We start from the raw sequence: 25989 nt of genomic DNA on the forward strand, positions 1-25989 counted from the left end.
AAAAGAATTTTCACTTTTTTGTTACTTAATAACTTTTGCATATTTTGTTGCACATTCAAAAAACTTATATCCACGCGTTCGGTGAATGGAGCTGAATCTCTCCATATAGGCCCCGCCCACTTCCGCCTACATTTGCTTTTCGTTAGAGTGCGAAATGTCCTTAAACTACTTTTTCGTATTCGTCCTACACGCTTTGTCCGATTCGCACCAAATTTTTCACCTAGCACCTGGGGACCGCCCTGGCAAAAAAAGTAATTTGAACCTTTTTGAAATTTCAAAAAATAAGCACGCTATAAAATTAACACTTCCTGTAGATTTTTTATCAAAAAAGGAAGAGGACCATTTCTCCACATTGGTATGTCCGATTGACACCAAACTTGGGTCCATAGTTCCTCATGTCTTCCTTAGGCATCGTGCACAATTTCAGGCCATCACCACTAGGTGGCGCTCTTTAAAATGAAGGACGTTTATATCTCTACAACGGTATGTGTGATTAAAGATGAAACTTGGTAGGATGCTTGCCCATGGCTCCCTGAGGCTCACCTTAAAAAGGCAAAAAAATCACGCCACTGGGTGGCGCTCTTTTGGCAGGAAAAATCACTGTACGGACACCGTAATAGTTATGAATATGAAATTCACAGGGCACGTGTAGAGTAGTGCCTGAAGCTCACATACCAAAAATCGTGTTTGTCCTGTGTGTAGCGCCCCCTACAGGATAAAAAAACAGCAGCCCCGGCGCCACGTTTCACCGATATGTACGAAACTTGGTAGGCACGTTTAGACATGCTGGGACGTACAAAAAAGCCTCTTGGACCCATACCCGAAACCCCACAGGAAGTCGGCCATTTTGATTTAAAGTTTCGACTTTCGGCGAATTTTTCGCGTTGTATTTGAACGAACTCCTCCTAGGGAATTTATCGGATATGCTTCAAAATTTGTGAGTACACTCAAAAAATGGTCCTGATTAAAAGTTGTGCTATTTGGGCATGTACGTTGAAGGGGTGTCCGTGGCGTGGCATCAAAGTCAGCCATTTAGATTTTTTGGTCATTTTCTGTGATTTTTGCGTTTATTTGAACGAACTCCTCCTAGGGAATTTATCGGATCTACTTCAGATTTAATCAGCGCAATCTAAAGACATTCATGATTAAAAGTTGTGCTAATTACGACATTCCGTCAAACGGCGTGTCCGTGGCTTGCCATCAAAGTCAGCCATTTTGCATTCTGTGCTCATTTTCTGTGATTTTTCGCCTTGTATTTGAACGAACTCCTCCTAGGGAATTTATCGGATCAACTTCAAATTTAATCAGCGCAATCTAAAGACATGATTAAAAGTTGTGCTATTTACGACATTCCGTCAAACGGCGTGCCCGTGGCGTTGCGTTGAATTTCGACCATTCACCCTAAACAGATAGTACTCAACTTCAGTGTACAGTCCCACCCTGAACACGTCCTCATAACTTCAGCGTACATGATCCAATCTCAATGAAACTTCACGTGTTTGATAACAGTCCCACCCTGAACACGTCTACATGACAATATTCAGACATAGTGATAGCGCCACCTACTGGCAACAGGAAGTAAGCGCTGCGTGGCGATTTTGAGCTGGTCGTTTGTTACGTGAAATGACCGTGCCAGTGACGACTTGTCCAATTCAGCGGATTCGCCATGAAATGCCACTCATAACTTCAGTGTGCATTGTCCAATCTCCAGTAAACTTCATATATTCTGTAACAGTCTCGCCCTGAACACGTCCTCATAACTTCAGCGTACGTGGTCCAATCTCAATGAAACTTCACGTGTTTTATAACAGTCCCGCCCTGAACTTGTCTACATGACAATATTAAGACATAGTGATAGCGCCACCTACCGGCAACAGGAGGTAAGCGCTGTGTGGCGATTTTGAGCTGATTTACGTGACATTTTCATGTTGTGGTCCCCACGTGTTACGACGGCACGCGACGCGGCCGCAGCACGCCCCGAGTTGGGTGGAGTGCGAGGTCCCGCTCAACGCTGCTTGCAGCTTTAATTAGGGACCTCGCAAGCGACCGCTGGAGGTCCCTATTGTTTTTGCTCGATTTCTTCTTCTTACCTATTATTATTTTTAGCCCCCATTGACTGCATTTTTGCCCCCCTGAACATATACGAAAACTCAATTTTATTTGGCAAAGTGATCAGGCCTGGTGAAAATGGGGATATTACATGTGTCGCTTTCGGGTCTGCCACTAGGTGGCGCTACTATTCAAAAAAATACGTTTAGGTCTAATAACTTCTGCATACTTTGTCGCACATTCAAAAAACTTACATCCACGTGTTCGGTGAATGGAGCTGAATCTCCCCATATAAGCCCCGCCCACTTCCGCCTAGAATTTTTTTTTTCTAGAGCGCAAAATGTCCATAAACTACTTTTAAGTGTTCCTCCTACACGCTTTTTCCGATTCACACGAAATTTTTCACCTACTACCTGGGGACCGCCCTGGCAAAAAGGCTAATTTGAACATTTTTGAAATTTAAAAAAATAAGCACGCTATAAAATTCCAACTTCCTGTAGATTTTTCGTCAAAAAAGGAAGTGGACCATTTCTCCACATTGGTATGTCCGATTGACACCAAACTTGGGTCCATAGTTCCACATGTCTTCCTTAAGCATCATGCACAATTTCAGGCCATTGCCACTAGGTGGCGCTCTTTAAAATGAAGAAGTCTATATCTCTACAACGGTATATGTGATTAAGATGAAACTTGGTATGATGCTTCCCCCTGGCTCCCTGAGGCTCCCTTAAAAAGGAAAAACAAAATACGCCACTAGGTGGCGCTCTTTTGGCATGGTAAATCACTGTGCGAATACCGTAATAGTTATTAATATGAAATTCACAGGGCACGTGTAGAGTAGTGCCTGAAGCTCACATACCAAAAATCGTGTTCGTCATGTGTGTAGCGCCCCCTACAGGATAAAAAACAGAAGCCCCGGCGCCACGTTTCACCGATATGTACGAAACTCGGTAGGCACGTGTAACATGCCGGGACGTACAAAAAAGCCTCTTGGACCCATACCCCAAACCCCACAGGAAGTCGGCCATTTTGATTTAAAGTTTCACTTTCGGTGAACTTTTCGCGTTTTATTTGAACGAACTCCTCCTAGGGAATTTATCAGATCTGCTTCAAAATTTGTGAGTACAGTCCAAAAATGGTGCTGATTAAAGGTTGTGCTATTTGTGCATGTACGTTGAAGGGCGAGTCCGTGGCGTGGCATCAAAGTCAGCCATTTAGATTTTTTTGGTCATTTTCTGTGATTTTTCGCGTTGTATTTGAACGAACTCCTCCTAGGGAATTTATCGGATCTACTTCAAATTTAATCAGCGCAATCTAAAGACATTCATGATTAAAAGTTGTGCTAATTACGACATTCCGTCAAACGGCGTGTCCGTGGCTTGGCATCAAAGTCAGCCATTTTGCATTCCGTGCTCATTTTCTGTGATTTTTTGCCTTGTATTTGAACGAACTCCTCCTAGGGAATTTATCGGATCAACTTCCAATTTAATCAGCGCAATCTAAAGACATTCATGATTAAAAGTTGTGCTATTTACGACATTCCGTCAAACGGCGTACCCATGGCGTTGCGTTGAATTTCGACCATTCACCATAAACAGATAGTACTCAACTTCAGTGTACAGTCCCACCCTGAACACGTCCTCATAACTTCAGCGTTCATGATCCAATCTCCAGTGAACTTCATATATTCTGTAACAGTCTCGCCCTGAACACGTCCTCATAACTTCAGCGTACGTGGTCCAATCTCAATGAAACTTCACGTGTTTGATAACAATCGCGCCTTGAACATGTCTACATGACAACATTCAGACATAGTGATAGCGCCACCTTCCGGCAACAGGAGGTAAGCGCTGCTTGGCGATTTTGAGCTGATTTATGTGACATTTTCATGTTGTGGTCCCCACGTGTTACGACGGCACGCGACGCGGCCGCAGCACGCCCCGAGTTGGGTGGAGTGCGAGGTCCCGCTCAACGCTGCTTGCAGCTTTAATTATTATTATTTTTAGGCCACTTCGACTGCGTTTTTCCCCCCCTGAATATATACGAAAACTCAATTTTATTTGGCAAAGTTGTCAGGCCTGGTGAAAAATTTGATATTCTATGCGTCTTTTTCGGGTCGGCCACTAGGTGGCGCTACTGTTTAGGGAAGTATTGTCACTTTTTGGTTACTTAATAACTTTTGCATATTTTGTCGCACATTCAAAAAACTTATATCCACGCGTTCGGTGAATGATTCTGAATCTCTCCATATAGGCCCCGCCCACTTCCGCCTATAATTTTTTTTCGTTAGAGCGCTAAATGGCCTTAAAGTACGTTTTCGTGGTCCTCCTACACGCTTTGTCCAATTCCCACAAAATTTTTCACCTAGCACCTGGGGACCGCCCTGGCAAAAAAAGTAATTTGAACCTTTTTGAAATTTCAAAAAATAAGCGCGCTATAAAATTAAGACTTCCTGTAGATTTTTCGTCAAAAAAGGAAGAGGACCATTTCTTAACATTGGTATGTTCGATTCACATCAAACTTGGGTCCATAGTTCCACATGTCTTCCTTAAGCACCGTGCACAATTTCAGGCCATTACCACTAGGTGGCGCTCTTTAAAATGAAGGACGTTTATATCTCTACAACGGTATGTGTGATTAAAATGAAACTTGGTAGGATGCTTGCCCATGGCTCCCTGAGGCTCACCTAAAAAGGAAAAAAAATCAGGCCACTGGGTGGCGCTCTGGTGGCAGGATAAATCACTGTGCGGAGACCGTAATAGTTATGAATATGAAATTCACAGGGCACGTGTAGAGTAGTGCCTGAAGCTCACATACCAAAAATCGTGTTTGTCGTGTGTGTAGCGCCCCCTACAGGATAAAAAAACAGCAGCCCCGGCGCCTCGTTTCACCGATATGTACGAAACTTGGTAGGCATGTTTAACATGCTGGGACGTACAAAAAAGCCTCTTGGACCCATACCCGAAACCCCACAGGAAGTCGGCCATTTTGATTTAAAATTTCACTTTCGGCGAACTTTTCGCGTTGTATTTGAACGAACTCCTCCTAGGGAATTTATCAGATATGCTTCAAAATTTGTGAGTACACTCAAAAAATGGTCCTGATTTAAAGTTGTGCTATTTGTGACATTACGTTGAAGGGCGTGTCCGTGGCGTGCCTTCAAAGTCAGCCATTTTGCATTCTGTGCTCATTTTCTGTGATTTTTCGCCTTGTATTTGAACGAACTCCTCCTAGGGAATTTATCGGATCTACTTCAAATTTAATCAGCACAATCTAAAGACATTCATGATTTAAAGTTGTGCTATTTACGACATTCCGTCAAACGGCGTGTCCGTGGCGTTGCGTTGAATTTTGACCAGTCACCATAAACAGATAGTACTCAACTTCAGTGTACAGTCCCACCCTGAACACGTCCTCATAACTTCAGCGTACATGATCCAATCTCAATGAAACTTCACGTGTTTGATAACACTCCCACCCTGAACACGTCTACATGACAATATTCAGACAAAGTGATAGCGCCACCCACTGGCAACAGGAAGTAAGCGCTGCGTGGCGATTTTGAGCTGCGTTACGTGAAATGACTGTGCCAGTGACGACTTGTCCAATTCAGCGGATTCGCCATGAAATGCCACTCATAACTTCAGTGTGCAATGTCCAATCTCCAGTAAACTTCATATATTCTGTAACAGTCTCGCCCTGAACACGTCCTCATAACTTCAGCGTACGTGGTCCAATCTCAATGAAACTTCACGTGTTTGATAACAATCGCGCCTTGAACATGTCTACATGACAACATTCAGACATAGTGATAGCGCCACCTTCTGGCAACAGGAGGTAAGCGCTGCTTGGCGATTTTGAGCTGATTTACGTGACATTTTCATGTTGTGGTCCCCACGTGTTACGACGGCACGCGACGCGGCCGCAGCACGCCCCGAGTTGGGTGGAGTGCGAGGTCCCGCTCAACGCTGCTTGCAGCTTTAATTAGGGACCTCGCAAGCGACCGCTGGAGGTCCCTATTGTTTTTGCTCGATTTCTTCTTCTTACCTATTATTATTATTCTTTTTAGGACCCTTTGACTGCATTTTTGCCCCCCTGAACATATACGAAAAGTCAATTTTATTTGGCAAAGTGGTCAGGCCTGGTGAAAATGCGGAGTTTACATGTGTCACTTTCGGGTCTGCCACTAGGTGGCGCTACTATTGAGAAAAGAATTTTCAGTTTCTTGTTACTTAATAACTTTTGCATATTTTGTCGCACATTCAAAAAACTTATATCCACGCGTTCGGTGAATGGAGCTGAATCTCTCCATATAGGCCCCGCCCACTTCCGCCTATAATTTTTTTTTGTTAGAGCGCTAAATGTCCTTAAAGTACCTTTTCGTGGTCCTCCTACACACTTTGGCCGATTCACACGAAATTTTTCACCTAGCACCTGGGGACCGCCCTGGAAAAAAAAGTAATTTGAACCTTTTTGAAATTTCAAAAAATAAGCGCGCTATAAAATTAAGACTTCCTGTAGATTTTTCGTCAAAAAAGGAAGAGGACCATTTCTTAACATTGGTATGTTCGATTCACATCAAACTTGGGTCCATAGTTCCTCATGTCCTCCTTAGGCACCGTGCACAATTTCAGACCATTACCACTAGGTGGCGCTCTTTAAAATGAAGGAGTTTATATCTCTGCAACGGCACGTGTGATTAAGATGAAACTTGGTAGGATGCTTGCCCATGGCTCCCTGAGGCTCACCAAAAAAGGAAAAAAAATCAGGCCACTGGGTGGCGCTCTGGTGGCAGGATAAATCACTGTGCGGAGACCGTAATAGTTATGAATATGAAATTCACAGGGCACGTGTAGAGTAGTGCCTGAAGCTCACATACCAAAAATCGTGTTTGTCGTGTGTGTAGCGCCCCCTACAGGATAAAAAAACAGCAGCCCCGGCGCCACGTTTCACCGATATGTACGAAACTTGGTAGGCATGTTTAACATGCGGAGACGTACAAAGAAGCCTCTTGGACCCATACCCGAAACCCCACAGGAAGTCGGCCATTTTGATTTAAAGTTTCGATTTCGGCGAACTTTTCGCGTTGTATTTGAACGAACTCCTCCTAGGGAATTTATCGGATATGCTTCAAAATTTGTGAGTACACTCAAAAAATGGTCCTGATTAAAAGTTGTGCTATTTGTGCATGTACGTTGAAGGGCGTGTCCGTGGCGTGGCATCAAAGTCAGCCATTTAGATTTTTTGGTCATTTTCTGTGATTTTTCGCGTTGTATTTGAACGAACTCCTCCTAGGGAATTTATCGGATCTTCTTCAAATTTTTTCAGCGCAATCTAAAGACATTCATGATTAAAAGTTGTGCTATTTACGACATTCCGTCAAACGGCGTGTCCGTGGCTTGGCATCAAAGTCAGCCATTTTGCATTCCGTGCTCATTTTCTGTGATTTTTTGCCTTGTATTTGAACGAACTCCTCCTAGGGAATTTATCGGATCAACTTCCAATTTAATCAGCGCAATCTAAAGACATTCATGATTAAAAGTTGTGCTATTTACGACATTCCGTCAAACGGCGTACCCGTGGCGTTGCGTTGAATTTCGACCATTCACCATAAACAGATAGTACTCAACTTCAGTGTACAGTCCCACCCTGAACACGTCCTCGTAACTTCAGCGTTCATGATCCAATCTAAATGAAACTTCACGTGTTTGATAACAGTCCCACCCTGAACACGTCTACATGACAATATTCAGACATAGTGATAGCGCCACCTACTGGCAATAGGAAGTAAGCGCTGTGTGGCGATTTTGAGCTGCGTTACGTTTTAGCTGCGTTACGTGAAAGGACCGTGCCAGTGACGACTTGTCAAATTCAGTGGATCCGCCATGAAATACCACTCATAACTTCAGTGTGCAATGTCCAATCTCCAGTAAACTTCATATATTCTGTAACAGTCTCGCCCGGAACACGTCCTCGTAACTTCAGCGTACGTGGTCCAATCTCAATGAAACTTAAGGTGTGTTACAACAGTCCCGCCCTGAACTTGTCTACATGACAATATTAAGACATAGTGATAGCGCCACCTACCGGCAACAGGAAGTAAGCGCTGTGTGGCGATTTTGAGCTGATTTACGTGACATTTTCATGTTGTGGTCCCCACGTGTTACGACGGCACGCGACGCGGCCGCAGCACGCCCCGAGTTGGGTGGAGTGCGAGGTCCCGCTCAACGCTGCTTGCAGCTTTAATTATTAGGGACCTCGCAAGCGACCGCTGGAGGTCCCTATTGTTTTTGGTTCGTTTCTTATTATTATTATTATTATTATTTTTAGGACCCTTTGACTGCATTTTTACCCCCCTGAACATATACGAAAAGTCAATTTTATTTGGCAAAGTTGTCAGGCCTGGTGAAAATGCGGAGTTTACATGTGTCACTTTCGGGTCTGCCACTAGGTGGCGCTACTATTGAGAAACGAATTTTCACTTTTTTGTTACTTAATAACTTTTGCATATTTGCTCGCACATTCAAAAAACTTATATCCACGCGTTCGGTGAATGGAGCTGAATCTCTCCATATAGGCCCCGCCCACTTCCGCCTATAATTTTTTTTCGTTAGAGTGCGAAATGTCGTTAAACTACTTTTTCGTGTTTCTCCTACACGCTTTGTCCGATTCGCACGAAATTTTTCACCTAGCACCTGGGGACCGCCCTGGCAAAAAAAGCAATTTGAACATTTTCGAAATTTCAAACAATAAGCACGCTATAAAATTAGCACTTCCTGTGGAATTTTCATCAAAAAAGGAAGTGGACCATTTCTCCACATTGGTATGTCCGATTGACACCAAACTTGGGTGCATAGTTCCAGGTGTCTTCCTTAAGCATCGTGCACAATTTCAGGCCATCAGCACTAGGTGGCGCTCTTTAAAATGAAGACGTTTATATCTCTACAACGGTATGTGTGATTAAGATGAAACTTGGTACGATGCTTCCCCATGGCTCCCTGAGGCTCCCTTAAAAAGGACAAAAAAAATACGCCACTAGGTGGCGCTCTTTTGGCATGAAAAATCACTGTACGGATACCGTAATAGTTATGAATATGAAATTCACAGGGCACGTGTAGAGTAGTGCCTGAAGCTCACATACCAAAAATCGTGTTTGTCCTGTGTGTAGCGCCCCCTACAGGATAAATAAACAGCAGCCCCGGCGCCACGTTTCACCGATATGTACGAAACTCGGTAGGCCCGTTTAGAATCTCGGGACGTACAAAAAAGCCTCTTGGACCCATACCCGAAACCCCACAGAAAGTCGGCCATTTTGATTTAAAGTTTCACTTTCGGTGAACTTTTCGCGTTGTATTTGAACGAACTCCTCCTAGGGAATTGATCGGATATGCTTCAAAATTTGTGAGTACACTCAAAAAATGGTCCTGATTAAAAGTTGTGCTATTTGTGCATGTACGTTGAAGGGCGTGTCCGTGGCGTGGCATCAAAGTCAGCCATTTAGATTCTTTTGGTCATTTTCTGTGATTTTTCGCGTTGTATTTCAACGAACTCCTCCTAGGCAATTTATCGGATCTACTTCAAATTTAATCAGCACAATCTAAAGACATTCATGATTAAAAGTTGTGCTATTTACGACATTCCGTCAAACGGCGTGTCCGTGGCTTGGCATCAAACTCAGCCATTTTAAATTCTGTGCTCATTTTCTGTGATTTTTCGCCTTGTATTTGAACGAACTCCTCCTAGGGAATTTATCGGATCTACTTCAAATTTAATCAGCGCAATCTAAAGACATTCATGATTTAAAGTTGTGCTATTTACGACATTCCGTCAAACGGCGTGCCCGTGGCGTTGCGTTGAATTTCGACCAGTCACCATAAACAGATAGTACTCAACTTCAGTATACAGTCCCACCCTGAACACGTCCTCATAACTTCAGCGTACATGATCCAATCTCAATGAAACTTCACCTGTTTGATAACAGTCCCACCCTGAACACGTCTACATGACAATATTCAGACAAAGTGATAGCGCCACCTACTGGCAACAGGAAGTAAGCGCTGCGTGGCGATTTTGGCCTGCGTTACGTGAAATGACTGTGCCAGTGACGACTTGTCCAATTCAGCGGATTCGCCATGAAATGCCACTCATAACTTCAGTGTGCAATGTCCAATCTCCGATAAACTTCATATATTCTGAAACAGTTTTGCCCTGAACACGTCCTCATAACTTCAGCGTACGTGGTCCAATCTCAATGAAACTTCACGTGTTTGATAACAATCTCGCCTTGAACATGTCTACATGACAACATTCAGACATAGTGATAGCGCCACCTTCTGGCAACAGGAGGTAAGCGCTGCTTGGCGATTTTGAGCTGATTTACGTGACATTTTCATGTTGTGGTCCCCACGTGTTACGACGGCACGCGACGCGGCCGCAGCACGCCCCGAGTTGGGTGGAGTGCGAGGTCCCGCTCAACGCTGCTTGCAGCTTTATTATTATTATTATTATTATTTTTAGGACCCTTTGACTGCATTTTTACCCCCCTGAACATATACGAAAAGTCAATTTTATTTGGCAAAGTTGTCAGGCCTGGTGAAAATGCGGAGTTTACATGTGTCACTTTCGGGTCTGCCACTAGGTGGCGCTACTATTGAGAAACGAATTTTCACTTTTTTGTTACTTAATAACTTTTGCATATTTGCTCGCACATTCAAAAAACTTATATCCACGCGTTCGGTGAATGGAGCTGAATCTCTCCATATAGGCCCCGCCCACTTCCGCCTATAATTTTTTTTCGTTAGAGTGCGAAATGTCGTTAAACTACTTTTTCGTGTTCCTCCTACACGCTTTGTCCGATTCGCACGAAATTTTTCACCTAGCACCTGGGGACCGCCCTGGCAAAAAAAGCAATTTGAACATTTTCGAAATTTCAAACAATAAGCACGCTATAAAATTAGCACTTCCTGTGGAATTTTCATCAAAAAAGGAAGTGGACCATTTCTCCACATTGGTATGTCCGATTGACACCAAACTTGGGTGCATAGTTCCAGGTGTCTTCCTTAAGCATCGTGCACAATTTCAGGCCATCAGCACTAGGTGGCGCTCTTTAAAATGAAGACGTTTATATCTCTACAACGGTATGTGTGATTAAGATGAAACTTGGTACGATGCTTCCCCATGGCTCCCTGAGGCTCCCTTAAAAAGGACAAAAAAAATACGCCACTAGGTGGCGCTCTTTTGGCATGAAAAGTCACTGTACGGACACCGTAATAGTTATGAATATGAAATTCACAGGGTACGTGTAGAGTAGTGCCTGAAGCTCACATATCAAAAATCGTGTTTGTCCTGTGTGTAGCGCCCCCTACAGGATAAATAAACAGCAGCCCCGGCGCCACGTTTCACCGATATGTACGAAACTCGGTAGGCCCGTTTAGAATGCCGGGACGTACAAAAAAGCCTCTTGGACCCATACCCGAAACCCCACAGGAAGTCGGCCATTTTGATTTAAAGTTTCACTTTCGGTGAACTTTTCGCGTTGTATTTGAACGAACTCCTCCTAGGGAATTTATCCGATATGCTTCAAAATTTGTGAGTACACTCAAAAAATGGTCCTGATTTAAAGTTGTGCTATTTGTGACATGTACGTTGAAGGGCGTGTCCGTGGCTTCCCATCAAAGTCAGCCATTTTGCATTCTGTGCTCATTTTCTGTGATTTTTCGCCTTGTATTTGAACGAACTCCTCCTAGGGAATTTATCGGATCTACTTCAAATTTAATCAGCACAATCTAAAGACATTCATGATTTAAAGTTGTGCTATTTACGACATTCCGTCAAACGGCGTGCCCGTGGCGTTGCGTTGAATTTCGACCACTCACCCTAAACAGATAGTACTCAACTTCAGTGTACAGTCCCACCCTGAACACGTCCTCATATCTTCAGCGTACATGATCCAATCTCAATAAAACTTCACGTGTTTGATAACACTCCCACCCTGAACACGTCTACATGACAATATTCAGACATAGTGATAGCGCCACCTTCTGGCAACAGGTGGTAAGCGCTGCATGGCGATTTTGTGCTGCGTTACGTGAAATGACCGTGCCAGTGACGACTTGTCAAATTCAGCGGATTCGCCATGAAATGCCACTCATAACTTCAGTGTGCAATGTCCAATCTCCAGTGAACTTCATATATTCTGTAACAGTCTCGCCATGAACACGTCCTCATAACTTCAGCGTACGTGGTCCAATCTCAATGAAACTTCACGTGTTTGATAACAATCGCGCCTTGAACATGTCTACATGACAACATTCAGACATAGTGATAGCGCCACCTTCCGGCAACAGGAGGTAAGCGCTGCTTGGCGATTTTGACCTGATTTACGTGACATTTTCATGTTGTGGTCCCCACGTGTTACGACGGCACGCGACGCGGCCGCAGCACGCCCCGAGTTGGGTGGAGTGCGAGGTCCCGCTCAACGCTGCTTGCAGCTTTAATTATTATTAGGGACCTCGCAAGCGACCGCTGGAGGTCCCTATTGTTTTTGCTCGATTTCTTCTTCTTACCTATTATTATTTTTAGCCCCCATTGACTGCATTTTTGCCCCCCTGAACATAGACGAAAAGTCAATTTTATTTGGCAAAGTGATCAGGCCTGGTGAAAATGGGGATATTACATGCGTCGCTTTCGGGTCTGCCACTAGGTGGCGCTACTATCATAGAAATAATTTCACGTTAAGGCTTAATAACTTCTGCATACTTTGTCGCACATTCAAAAAACTTACATCCACGTGTTCGGTGAATGGAGCTGAATCTCCCCATATAAGCCCCGCCCACTTCCGCCTAGAATTTTTTTTTTCTAGAGCGCAAAATGTCCATAAACTACTTTTAAGTGTTCCTCCTACACGCTTTGTCCGATTCCCACGAAATTTTTCACCTACCACCTGGGGACCGCCCTGGCAAAAAAGGCTAATTTGAACATTTTTGAAATTTAAAAAAATAAGCACGCTATAAAATTCCAACTTCCTGTAGATTTTTCGTCAAAAAGGAAGTGGACCATTTCTCCACATTGGTATGTCCGATTGACACCAAACTTGGGTCCATAGTTCCACATGTCTTCCTTAAGCATCGTGCACAATTTTCAGGCCATTGCCACTAGGTGGCGCTCTTTAAAATGAAGAAGTTTATATCTCTACAACGGTATATGTGATTAAGATGAAACTTGGTATGATGCTTCCCCCTGGCTCCCTGAGGCTCCCCTTAAAAAGGAAAAACAAAATACGCCACTAGGTGGCGCTCTTTTGGCATGGTAAATCACTGTGCGAATACCGTAATAGTTATTAATATGAAATTCACAGGGCACGTGTAGAGTAGTGCCTGAAGCTCACATACCAAAAATCGTGTTCGTCATGTGTGTAGCGCCCCCTACAGGATAAAAAAACAGAAGCCCCGGCGCCACGTTTCACCGATATGTACGAAACTCGGTAGGCACGTGTAACATGCGGGGACGTACAAAAAAGCCTCTTGGACCCATACCCCAAACCCCACAGGAAGTCGGCCATTTTCATTTTCATTTTCACTTTCAGCAAACTTTTCGCGTTGTATTTGAACGAACTCCTCCTAGGGAATTTATCAGATATGCTTCAAAATTTGTGAGTACAGTCCAAAAAATGGTCCTGATTAAAGGTTGTGCTATTTGTGCATGTACGTTGAAGGGCGAGTCCGTGGCGTGGCATCAAAGTCAGCCATTTAGATTTTTTTGGTCATTTTCTGTGATTTTTCGCGTTGTATTTGAATGAACTCCTCCTAGGGAATTTATCGGATCTACTTCAAATTTAATCAGCGCAATCTAAAGACATTCATGATTAAAAGTTGTGCTAATTACGACATTCCGTCAAACGGCGTGTCCGTGGCTTGGCATCAAAGTCAGCCATTTTGCATTCCGTGCTCATTTTCTGTGATTTTTTGCCTTGTATTTGAACGAACTCCTCCTAGGGAATTTATCGGATCAACTTCCAATTTAATCAGCGCAATCTAAAGACATTCATGATTAAAAGTTGTGCTATTTACGACATTCCGTCAAACGGCGTACACGTGGCGTTGCGTTGAATTTCGACCATTCACCATAAACAGATAGTACTCAACTTCAGTGTACATGATCCAATCTCAATGAAACTTAAGGTGTGTTACAACAGTCCCGCCCTGAACTTGTCTACATGACAATATTCAGACATAGTGATAGCGCCACCTTCTGGCAACAGGTGGTAAGCGCTGCATGGCGATTTTGTGCTGCGTTACGTGAAATGACCGTGCCAGTGACGACTTGTCAAATTCAGCGGATTCGCCATGAAATGCCACTCATAACTTCAGTGTGCAATGTCCAATCTCCAGTGAACTTCATATATTCTGTAACAGTCTCGCCCTGAACACGTCCTCATCACTTCAGCGTACGTGGTCCAATCTCAATGAAACTTCACGTGTGATACAACAGTCCCGCCCTGAACTTGTCTACATGACAATATTAAGACATAGTGATAGCGCCACCTTCCGGCAACAGGTGGTAAGCGCTGCATGGCGATTTTGAGCTGATTTACGTGAAATTTTCGTGTTGTGGCAGCACGCCCCGAGTTGCGTGGAGTGCGAGGTCCCGCCCAACGCTGCTTGCAGCTTTAATTATTATTATTATTTTTAGGACCCTTTGACTGCATTTTTACCCCCCTGAACATATACGAAAAGTCAATTTTATTTGGCAAAGTTGTCAGGCCTGGTGAAAATGCGGAGTTTACATGTGTCACTTTCGGGTCTGCCACTAGGTGGCGCTACTATTGAGAAACGAATTTTCACTTTTTTGTTACTTAATAACTTTTGCATATTTGCTCGCACATTCAAAAAAACTTATATCCACGCGTTCGGTGATTGGAGCTGAATCTCTCCATATAGGCCCCGCCCACTTCCGCCTATAATTTTTTTTCGTTAGAGCGCGAAATGTCGTTAAACTACTTTTTCGTGTTCCTCCTACACGCTTTGTCCGATTCGCACGAAATTTTTCACCTAGCACCTGGGGACCGCCCTGGCAAAAAAAGCAATTTGAACATTTTCGAAATTTCAAACAATAAGCACGCTATAAAATTAGCACTTCCTGTGGAATTTTCATCAAAAAAGGAAGTGGACCATTTCTCCACATTGGTATGTCCGATTGACACCAAACTTGGGTGCATAGTTCCAGGTGTCTTCCTTAAGCATCGTGCACAATTTCAGGCCATCAGCACTAGGTGGCGCTCTTTAAAATGAAGACGTTTATATCTCTACAACGGTATGTGTGATTAAGATGAAACTTGGTACGATGCTTCCCCATGGCTCCCTGAGGCTCCCTTAAAAAGGACAAAAAAAATACGCCACTAGGTGGCGCTCTTTTGGCATGAAAAATCACTGTACGGACACCGTAATAGTTATGAATATGAAATTCACAGGGCACGTGTAGAGTAGTGCCTGAAGCTCACATATCAAAAATCGTGTTTGTCCTGTGTGTAGCGCCCCCTACAGGATAAAAAAACAGCAGCCCCGGCGCCACGTTTCAACGATATGTACGAAACTCGGTAGGCCCGTTTAGAATGCCGGGACGTACAAAAAAGCCTCTTGGACCCATACCCTAAACCCCATAGGAAGTCGGACATTTTGATTTAAAGTTTCACTTTCTGCGAATTTTTCGCGTTGTGTTTGAACGAACTCCTCCTAGGGAATTTATCCGATATGCTTCAAAATTTGTGAGTACACTCAAAAAATGGTCCTGATTTAAAGTTGTGCTATTTACGACATGTCCGTTCAAAGGGCGTGTCCGTGGCTTCCCATCAAAGTCAGCCATTTTGCATTCTGTGCTCATTTTCTGTGATTTTTCGCCTTGTATTTGAACGAACTCCTCCTAGGGAATTTATCGGATCTACTTCAAATTTAATCAGCACAATCTAAAGACATTCATGATTTAAAGTTGTGCTATTTACGACATTCCGTCAAACGGCGTGCCCGTGGCGTTGCGTTGAATTCTGACCAGTCACCCTAAACAGATAGTACTCAACTTCAGTGTACAGTCCCACCCTGAACACGTCCTCATAACTTCAGCGTACATGATCCAATCTCAATGAAACTTCACGTGTTTGATAACACTCCCACCCTGAACACGTCTACATGACAATATTCAGACATAGTGATAGCGCCACCCACTGGCAACAGGAAGTAAGCGCTGCGTTGCGATTTTGAGCTGCGTTACGTGAAATGACTGTGCCAGTGACGACTTGTCCAATTCAGCGGATTCGCCATGAAATGCCACTCATAACTTCAGTGTGCAATGTCCAATCTCCAGTGAACTTCATATATTCTGTAACAGTCTCGCCATGAACACGTCCTCATAACTTCAGCGTACGTGGTCCAATCTCAATGAAACTTCACGTGTTTGATAACAATCTCGCCTTGAACATGTCTACATGACAACATTCAGACATAGTGATAGCGCCACCTTCTGGCAACAGGAGGTAAGCGCTGCTTGGCGATTTTGAGCTGATTTACGTGACATTTTCATGTTGTGGTCCCCACGTGTTACGACGGCACGCGACGCGGCCGCAGCACGCCCCGAGTTGGGTGGAGTGCGAGGTCCCGCTCAACGCTGCTTGCAGCTTTAATTAGGGACCTCGCAAGCGACCGCTGGAGGTCCCTATTGTTTTTGCTCGATTTCTTCTTCTTACCTATTATTATTTTTAGCCCCCATTGACTGCATTTTTGCCCCCCTGAACATAGACGAAAAGTCAATTTTATTTGGCAAAGTGATTAGGCCTGGTGAAAATGGGGATATTACATGCGTCGCTTTCGGGTCTGCCACTAGGTGGCGCTACTATAATAAAAAATACGTTTAGGCTAATAACTTCTGCATACTTTGTCGCACATTCAAAAAACTTACATCCACGTGTTCGGTGAATGGAGCTGAATCTCCCCATATAAGCCCCGCCCACTTCCGCCTAGAATTTTTTTTTTCTAGAGCGCAAAATGTCCATAAACTACTTTTAAGTGTTCCTCCTACACGCTTTTTCCGATTCACACGAAATTTTTCACCTACTACCTGGGGACCGCCCTGGCAAAAAGGCTAATTTGAACATTTTTGAAATTTAAAAAAATAAGCACGCTATAAAATTCCAACTTCCTGTAGATTTTTCGTCAAAAAAGGAAGTGGACCATTTCTCCACATTGGTATGTCCGATTGACACCAAACTTGGGTCTATAGTTCCACATGTCTTCCTTAAGCATCGTGCACATTTTCAGGCCATTGCCACTAGGTGGCGCTCTTTAAAATGAAGAAGTCTATATCTCTACAACGGTATATGTGATTAAGATGAAACTTGGTATGATGCTTCCCCCTGGCTCCCTGAGGCTCCCTTAAAAAGGAAAAACAAAATACGCCACTAGGTGGCGCTCTTTTGGCATGGTAAATCACTGTGCGAATACCGTAATAGTTATTAATATGAAATTCACAGGGCACGTGTAGAGTAGTGCCTGAAGCTCACATACCAAAAATCGTGTTCGTCATGTGTGTAGCGCCCCCTACAGGATAAAAAAACAGAAGCCCCGGCGCCACGTTTCACCGATATGTACGAAACTCGGTAGGCACGTGTAACATGCCGGGACGTACAAAAAAGCCTCTTGGACCCATACCCCAAACCCCACAGGAAGTCGGCCATTTTCATTTTCATTTTCACTTTCAGCAAACTTTTCGCGTTGTATTTGAACGAACTCCTCCTAGGGAATTTATCAGATATGCTTCAAAATTTGTGAGTACAGTCCAAAAATGGTGCTGATTAAAGGTTGTGCTATTTGTGCATGTACGTTGAAGGGCGAGTCCGTGGCGTGGCATCAAAGTCAGCCATTTAGATTTTTTTGGTCATTTTCTGTGATTTTTCGCGTTGTATTTGAACGAACTCCTCCTAGGGAATTTATCGGATCAACTTCCAATTTAATCAGCGCAATCTAAAGACATTCATGATTAAAAGTTGTGCTATTTACGACATTCCGTCAAACGGCGTACCCGTGGCGTTGCGTTGAATTTCGACCATTCACCATAAACAGATAGTACTCAACTTCAGTGTACATGATCCAATCTCAATGAAACTTAAGGTGTGTTACAACAGTCCCGCCCTGAACTTGTCTACATGACAATATTCAGACATAGTGATAGCGCCACCTTCTGGCAACAGGTGGTAAGCGCTGCATGGCGATTTTGTGCTGCGTTACGTGAAATGACCGTGCCAGTGACGACTTGTCAAATTCAGCGGATTCGCCATGAAATGCCACTCATAACTTCAGTGTGCAATGTCCAATCTCCAGTGAACTTCATATATTCTGTAACAGTCTCGCCCTGAACATGTCCTCATAACTTCAGCGTACGTGGTCCAATCTCAATGAAACTTCACGTGTGATACAACAGTCCCGCCCTGAACTTGTCTACATGACAATATTAAGACATAGTGATAGCGCCACCTTCCGGCAACAGGTGGTAAGCGCTGCATGGCGATTTTGAGCTGATTTACGTGAAATTTTCGTGTTGTGGCAGCACGCCCCGAGTTGCGTGGAGTGCGAGGTCCCGCCCAACGCTGCTTGCAGCTTTAATTAGGGACCTCGCAAGCGACCGCTGGAGGTCCCTATTGTTTTTGCTCGATTTCTTACCTATTATTATTATTTTTAGGCCACTTCGACAGCGTTTTTCCCCCCCTGAACATATACGAAAACTCAATTTTATTTGGCAAAGTTGTCAGGCCTGGTGAAAAATTTGATATTCTATGTGTCTTTTTCAGGTCGGCCACTAGGTGGCGCTACTATTTAGGAAAGTATTTTCACTTTTTGGTTACTTAATAACTTTTGCATATTTTGTCGCACATTCAAAAAACTTATATCCACGCGTTCAGTGAATGGAGCTGAATCTTCCTATATAGGCCCCGCCCCCTTCCGCCTATAATTTTTTTTCGCTAGAGTGCGAAAAGTCCTTAAAGTACGTTTTCGTGGTCCTCCTACACGCTTTGTCCAATTCCCACGAAATTTTTCACCTGGCACCTGGGGACCGCCCTGGCAAAAAAGTCATTTGAACCTTTTTGAAATTTCAAAAGATAAGCGTGCTATAAAATTAAGACTTCCTGTAGATTTTTCGTCAAAAAGGAAGAGGACCATTTCTTAACATTGGTATGTTCGATTGACATCAAACTTAGGTCCATAGTTCCTCATGTCCTCCTTAGGCACCGTGCACAATTTCAGACCATTACCACTAGGTGGCGCTCTTTAAAATGAAGGAGTTTATATCTCTGCAACGGCACGTGTGATTAAAATGAAACTTGGTAGGATGCTTGCCCATGGCTCCCTGAGGCTCACCTTAAAAGGAAAAAAATCAAGCCACTGGGTGGCGCTCTGGTGGCAGGATAAATCACTGTGCGGATACCGTAATAGTTATGAATATGAAATTCACAGGGCACGTGTAGAGTAGTGCCTGAAGCTCACATACCAAAAATCGTGTTTGTCGTGTGTGTAGCGCCCCCTACAGGAAAAAAAACAGCAGCCCCGGCGCCACGTTTCACCGATATGTACGAAACTTGGTAGGCATGTTTAACATGCTGAGACGTACAAAAAAGCCTCTTGGACCCATACCCCAAACCCCACAGGAAGTCGGCCATTTTGATTTAAAGTTTCGATTTCGGTGAACTTTTCGCGTTGTATTTGAACGAACTCCTCCTAGGGAATTTATCGGATATGCTTCAAAATTTGTGAGTACACTCAAAAAATGGTGCTGATTAAAGGTTGTGCTATTTGTGCATGTACGTTGAAGCGAGTGTCCGTGGCGTGGCATCAAAGTCAGCCATTTAGATTTTTTGGGTCATTTTCTGTGATTTTTCGTGTTGTATTTGAACGAACTCCTCCTAGGGAATTTATCGGATCTACTTCAAATTTAATCAGCACAATCTAAAGACATTCATGATTAAAAGTTGTGCTAATTACGACATTCCGTCAAACGGCGTGTCCGTGGCTTGGCATCAAAGTCAGCCATTTTGCATTCCGTGCTCATTTTCTGTGATTTTTTGCCTTGTATTTGAACGAACTCCTCCTAGGGAATTTATCATATCTACTTCAAAATTGGTCAGTATAGTCAAAAAACATTCAGTTATAGTGATAGCGCCACCCACCTAGTGGTGAAAGGAAGTGTCATTTTTATACTTTACTGTATATCTTCCAGCAGATTGACCAGATCCAGCTAAAATCCTGTCAGAACTCCCTTAGGATGATGACGATAACATCTTATGAATCTTAACGATAGATAGATAGATAGATAGATAGACTTTATTAATCCCTGAAGGGAAATTAGGTCATCATAGCAGCCAAGTACATTTAAATACAATAAAATACAATAGAGTAAAATACTAGATAGACTTAGATTGAAAAGATAAAAAATATATAATAGGTATGTAAGGTGCAAAGAAGTTGTAGTTTCAAAATGGTGGGAATAGCACTGATATGATGGTAGTGTTATTGTTAATAACAGTGTATAATAATATAATAATAATATATCAAGTTATTATTTTATGTTCTACTCCTATCAGGTTGATCAGATCCAGCTCAAATATGGTCAGAAAATGCAAAACATATGGTTGATATATTTATTTATGATAAGTCACATCTATGTGATCATATTCAGTAATAGTGATAGCGCCACATAGTGGCAAAAGGAAGTTGTCATGATTAAAGTGTACTTTGTCCAATCTCCACCAAAATTGGTACTCACATGTGCCATGATCAGACAATCAAAAAAGCCTCTTGGACCAATAACCAAACAGTAGTGGTAGTAGTAACAGGAAGTAAATAACCCATTACTAGTGTAAAATTTCATGTAAACGCCTAAACAAAGGAAAGTAAGGGAAAACCTGAATAAGCAACAGCATATAGGAGACAGCATTTAATATTACAGAATACAAATTTGGATAACTATGTAATTTGTACTGTTATAAATGGAGTTGTCATGTAGGAACAGAAACCAAAACCAATTGAATTTCAATTTAATTTTATTTGCATAGTGCAACATCATAACAGTTATCACAGACTGACAAGTTTAAATAGAGTAGGCCTCTCAGGTAGAGATGGAAAGATCTATACAGAGAGAGAAAGAGATGCACAGTAACAGCAATAGTAACAATAACTACTAATACAAACTAATACACTAGCTACACTAACTAATACAAAGGAAGGTAAGGGAAAACCTGAATAAGCAACAGCATTTAATATTACAGAATACAAAATTTGGATAACTATGTAATTTGTACTGTTATAAATGGAGTTGTCATGTAGGAACAGAAACCAAAACAAATTGAATTTCTATTTAATTTTATTTGTATAATGCAACATCTTAACAGTTATCACAGACTGACAAGTTTAAATAGAGTATGTCTCTCAGGTAGAGACAGAAAGATCTATACTGAGAGAGAAAGATGCATAGCACAGCAAAAGTAACAACAACTATAATAGTATGAGTAATAATGATAATGCTGATGAAAATGACAACATAAACAGCCATAAAAAATATGATGATAATATTAACAGTGGGTGTCAAGCAGGATCACAGCAGCAGGCACAACCAGTATCCATGAGAATCTGCAAGACAAAAAGGCACAAAAACTGCAGGGAGGAAACGCACGTTAGTAACATGACATTTAAGATTTTTTATATATAGTTTTGATTTACAAATATGGCTTTGATGTAAATGTCAAAAATATCAGCAGGACACCGCAGGGAATCGAACCCCATCCCAGTAAACCAGGAGTGCCATTACCGGTATCTTTTGCTTTCTGACACTACATGAAGGTAAAGCAAAACCTGCACTAGCAACAGCATATAAGTGCCAGCATTTCATGGCATAACTGTACTTTACGTTTTTAGCCAATTGTGGATAACTCTGCAGTTTGTGCAGTTTTGAGTGGTTAATGTTTCAGATATTTTTCATTAATAAATGCTGTTGTAATGCAGGAAAAGAAACCTCAACACACATTACAACATTAATATTATAAATTATTATATATTATTATTATTATAAATATACATTATTATGTACACATTATATATTAATTTAAAAGATTCCATAAAACACATTTTACAGTTATTCAAAGTTGTCCCTGTTCATGTTCCAAACTCCTGGATGTAAATGAACATAGAATCCCTTCATGGTCACTGAAATATGTCGGCAAGACAACAGACTGTACATCATAATGTGATGTTTTCACATACACATGATCAATTAATGTGCCTTTTTCTGTTGTTGCTTGTTTGACAATTTGGATAAACCCTTGGTTAGTCATGAATTTGCAGATGGTTGATGATTTCAAAACGTTGTCATTGAAGTCTCCCATGACAGCAATGGTGTTACTTTTGTGATTCAGCCAATCAAGTAATTTGCCAAGGTTTTCTTTAAACAATGTTATGGTATATGATGGTGGTCTATATATTACTGCAGTTAATATATCGTATGTAGTGCAGTGGTAAACCAAACATTCTAAATTTACATTTGGTACCTGGATAATACTGTATGCCAAATTCTCTGCACTATACATGCCAACTCCACCATGTTGTTGGTCTTGAATTTCTTTGAAAAAGGGGTTGCTGCTATTGTAGGACAAACTCCTTGGATGATTGTGAAAAGCATAACCATCCATTTTTACAGTCTCCAATGAGGAAACTGCAGGCAGCCATGTTTCGGTAACAGCAATACAGTTAAGCTGCAGATGCTGTGTACACAAAGCCAAATCAGTTACATGTTGAGTCAAATTTTGCACATTCATCAAAAACACATTAAAAGGTGGTGTAGGGAAATTACAACCTGTAATCTGTGCCTGTGTCACCAAGAAGGGAGGCATTGTTGCAATTGCATCCTGAATGTTGTCTTTGCAATATATGGCTTTCTCGTTAAAATCCTGAATAACTAAACCAGACAAACCTCTAACTCGACTTAAAGCCACATATGCTTGACCAGCTGCAAAGATTTTCTTTAGTGAAACTACGGCTTTATCTACAGTAAGTCCTTGGACTTTATGGACTGTACAAGCCCAGGCAAGCTTTAGTGGAAATTGCCGACGCAATCCACCATGTTTAGTCACCCTTTCCTCTTCTGGTTCAATGCCCGTGGAACCCATTTCAACAGCGGAGGCAAATGCTGAGCGTTTCCTCCTTTGTGTTCCCACCCGATGATCATCAAACTTAACATAAATCATCTGTGGGAACTTATCATCATCATCTGGATAAACTATATGCGTGACTGTGCCGCACACACCGTTCACTAAACCATCGTCGACATCCAGATTTTTTAACAGCATTACACGAGCATCTACTCCCAAAAGCAGGGTCTCATCTAGACATGTATCATATGTTCTGCTATGATGTCCTTCCTTCAACTCAAGCTTGCCTGTTTTCTTACTATTTACAAAATCTTTTGCCTCTATCTTAACATATTCAGGACAACTCTCGAATAACTGTTTAATATTATGCTCATTTACTTGTCTATTTGTAGGAAAAATGTGTAAAGCTGAGCTGACTTCACCGGTTTCACAACGCTTTAGTAATTGGACATCCGAGTCCAGCATTGGGGTCCCTTTTGAACGAGTTCTCACTCTGTTCAACAACTCCGCAAACACAACATCTTTTTGTCGAACTACAGTTTTTAGTTCTACAATCTGAAACTGAGTCCACAAGCCAACACTGACATCATCTAAATACAATGCTTTCCCTTTCACTGGAGGCAACTGATAAAAATCCCCAACTGCAATTATGCTAACATTTCCAAATGGGGAATAGTCACCAGACTGTTTAATTTGTCTTAAACGTCCATGGATGTAGGCCAATAGTTTATGATCAACCATGGAGATTTCATCAATTATCAAAATCTGCAAGTTACTGTATTTAGCACGCAAAGAATTGAGCTTTTCCTCACCCAGTGGAGTGTAAGGCAAGCGCACATCTTTACCAATGCTAAATGAAGTGTGAATAGTACCTGCATGTAAATTGTGTGCAGCTATCCCCGTAGGAGCAGTTAGCAAAACGCAAATGTCGTCCGGATTGCGACACCCTCTTGACAACAACCTCATTGCCTCATACTGGATAGCCTTTATTAAGTGGCTTTTACCTGTCCCTGCACCACCTGTAACAAAAACGCGCAACGGAGCTATTTTTTTCACCATTAACTTTACTCAAACACCACTGTCTAACCTGGTAGAATATAGACAGCTGTGTTTCATTAAGTGATCTAATTAAGGCCAAGCCATCACTTCTGCACAGGACATTCTGTCTTTTCTCTAAATGAGAAACTTCTCTATTACTAACCGCTAAATCCGGAATACTTTCTACAGGCTCATCTGAAGGTTGATCACTCTCCCTACGCTCTTCCAAACACTGTAGACGCTCCTGTTCTTGCTCTGGGCAGAGCTCACACCAAGCGTCTTCTAGAACTGCATCAGCGTCAACCGAATTCTGGATATTATCCAACTCTTCAGCATCGATTTCAAATCTGCTGCGATTTGAATCGACAATTGACTTAACTGAATGCAGCACTCCATCATTTAATGTCACATGACCATGACTATAGAATTGTTCAAACGTCACAAACCCTGGCGGTTTCAGGTGCACATCTGTGCGAAACGGTAAAAACAACTGCATAATACTCTGGTAAAACAATTCTGGACTCTTTGTTTCTGAAAAGCGCGCATAACGAACAACTGCAGGTTCGGAACGTATTCTTTTCAAAATAAAGCCACAACTGTTCTCTAGTTCTATTCTGTTGACAGACATCTGAGATTTGCTCAAAACACGGTACTCTGAGGCAAATGTTGCCATACACATATCATTAAAGGTACCGTCTCTTGGCCTATTCTTATATCTGTCAACAGAACTAGTCATCCACATATCGTCTGTGGTAAGGTCATGTGATGATGCCTTTTGTTTCAACACAGATAAAGGCAAACTCATTTTAACAGCGCTATCCCCGACTGGAACAAAAACAACTTTCCTAGAACACTCCTTCAGATGCATGCTAGTCAACCTGTAGACAGCCTCTTGTGCAGACACATCTCTATTGTGTAAATACACACTTCCTAAATTTTTAAGCGCGTCTTTAGCACTGCCATTTCCATCTCTAGCTGCTTCCCTCTGTGCATTCCCTAACAATAATCCCATCTCACGCTCTGCTTTCGAAATGTAGGAAATAATGTACACTACACAAGCATACGCGTCAACAACATATTGGATATCAATATTCGCATTCCAACATTTTAAAAGTGGTTTGCTATATTGATTAATCCAAACCTCATTAGCTTGCCTTCTTAAAACAACGTGCGTCTTTTTAGCGCAAATATTGTACGCTTTCTCAAATATCCTTTGATTTATGCGTAAATGACTAAACAATTGCTCTACACTGTCAAAACTGGCATTGTCATCTGAAAGGGCCATTTTAATTTTTGTTGTAATGTTCACTGCCATTGCTTTTTGTTCTAATTTTTTCTGTTTCCTAATTTTGCATGCACAATCTGCCAATTTTTGTGCTCCATCTTTCTGACATGTGCATGTTTTATCCTCCTCCTCGTCTTCAATAGGCGGGCGAGATATAAAAGTTCTCGCAGACGGAGGTTTAGGAAAATTAAAACGACAAACAGTTCTATTTTTTTTGCATGTTTTAGAATGCCGTTTGGAATGCTTTTGCACAGATGAAACTATGTCCAATAGTGTCTCATCTCGTGCAGGTAATTCACATGTTACATAATTATCAATAAATTGAATTACCTCTTCATCAGTATTTTTATCAATTATTGGCGCATTTTCTATCCAAAACAGGCAGTGAACATGTGGTGAACCACGCTGCTGGAATTCAACCCTATAGAAGTAATCTATT

The 25989-nt window shown here is 42.2% G+C and overlaps 2 long non-coding RNA genes across 4 annotated transcripts in view; one reads left to right on the forward strand and one right to left on the reverse strand.

The window, feature by feature from the left end:
• Positions 1-9626, reverse strand: part of LOC127377085 (uncharacterized) — a 31628-nt gene extending 22002 nt beyond the window's left edge. For both annotated transcript variants that reach the window (XR_007887613.1, XR_007887615.1), the window contains exon 1: positions 8307-9626. This is a non-coding gene — a long non-coding RNA (uncharacterized LOC127377085). The remainder of the gene's footprint in view (positions 1-8306) is intronic.
• The window catches only part of LOC127377094 (uncharacterized), a 34410-nt gene extending 16624 nt beyond the window's left edge, over positions 1-17786 (forward strand). Inside the window, exons 3-4 of one of the 2 annotated variants that reach the window (XR_007887616.1) lie at positions 1881-2227; positions 16921-17786. This is a non-coding gene — a long non-coding RNA (uncharacterized LOC127377094). Of the gene's footprint in view, positions 1-1880; positions 2228-12516; positions 12679-16920 lie in introns of those variants that run through there. The other variant, XR_007887617.1, reaches the window with a different exon arrangement.
• Positions 17787-25989: the final 8203 nt, after the last annotated feature.

This window comes from Dicentrarchus labrax, unplaced genomic scaffold, assembly GCF_905237075.1.
Source record: "Dicentrarchus labrax unplaced genomic scaffold, dlabrax2021, whole genome shotgun sequence".
Taxonomy (NCBI): Eukaryota; Metazoa; Chordata; class Actinopteri; family Moronidae; genus Dicentrarchus; species Dicentrarchus labrax.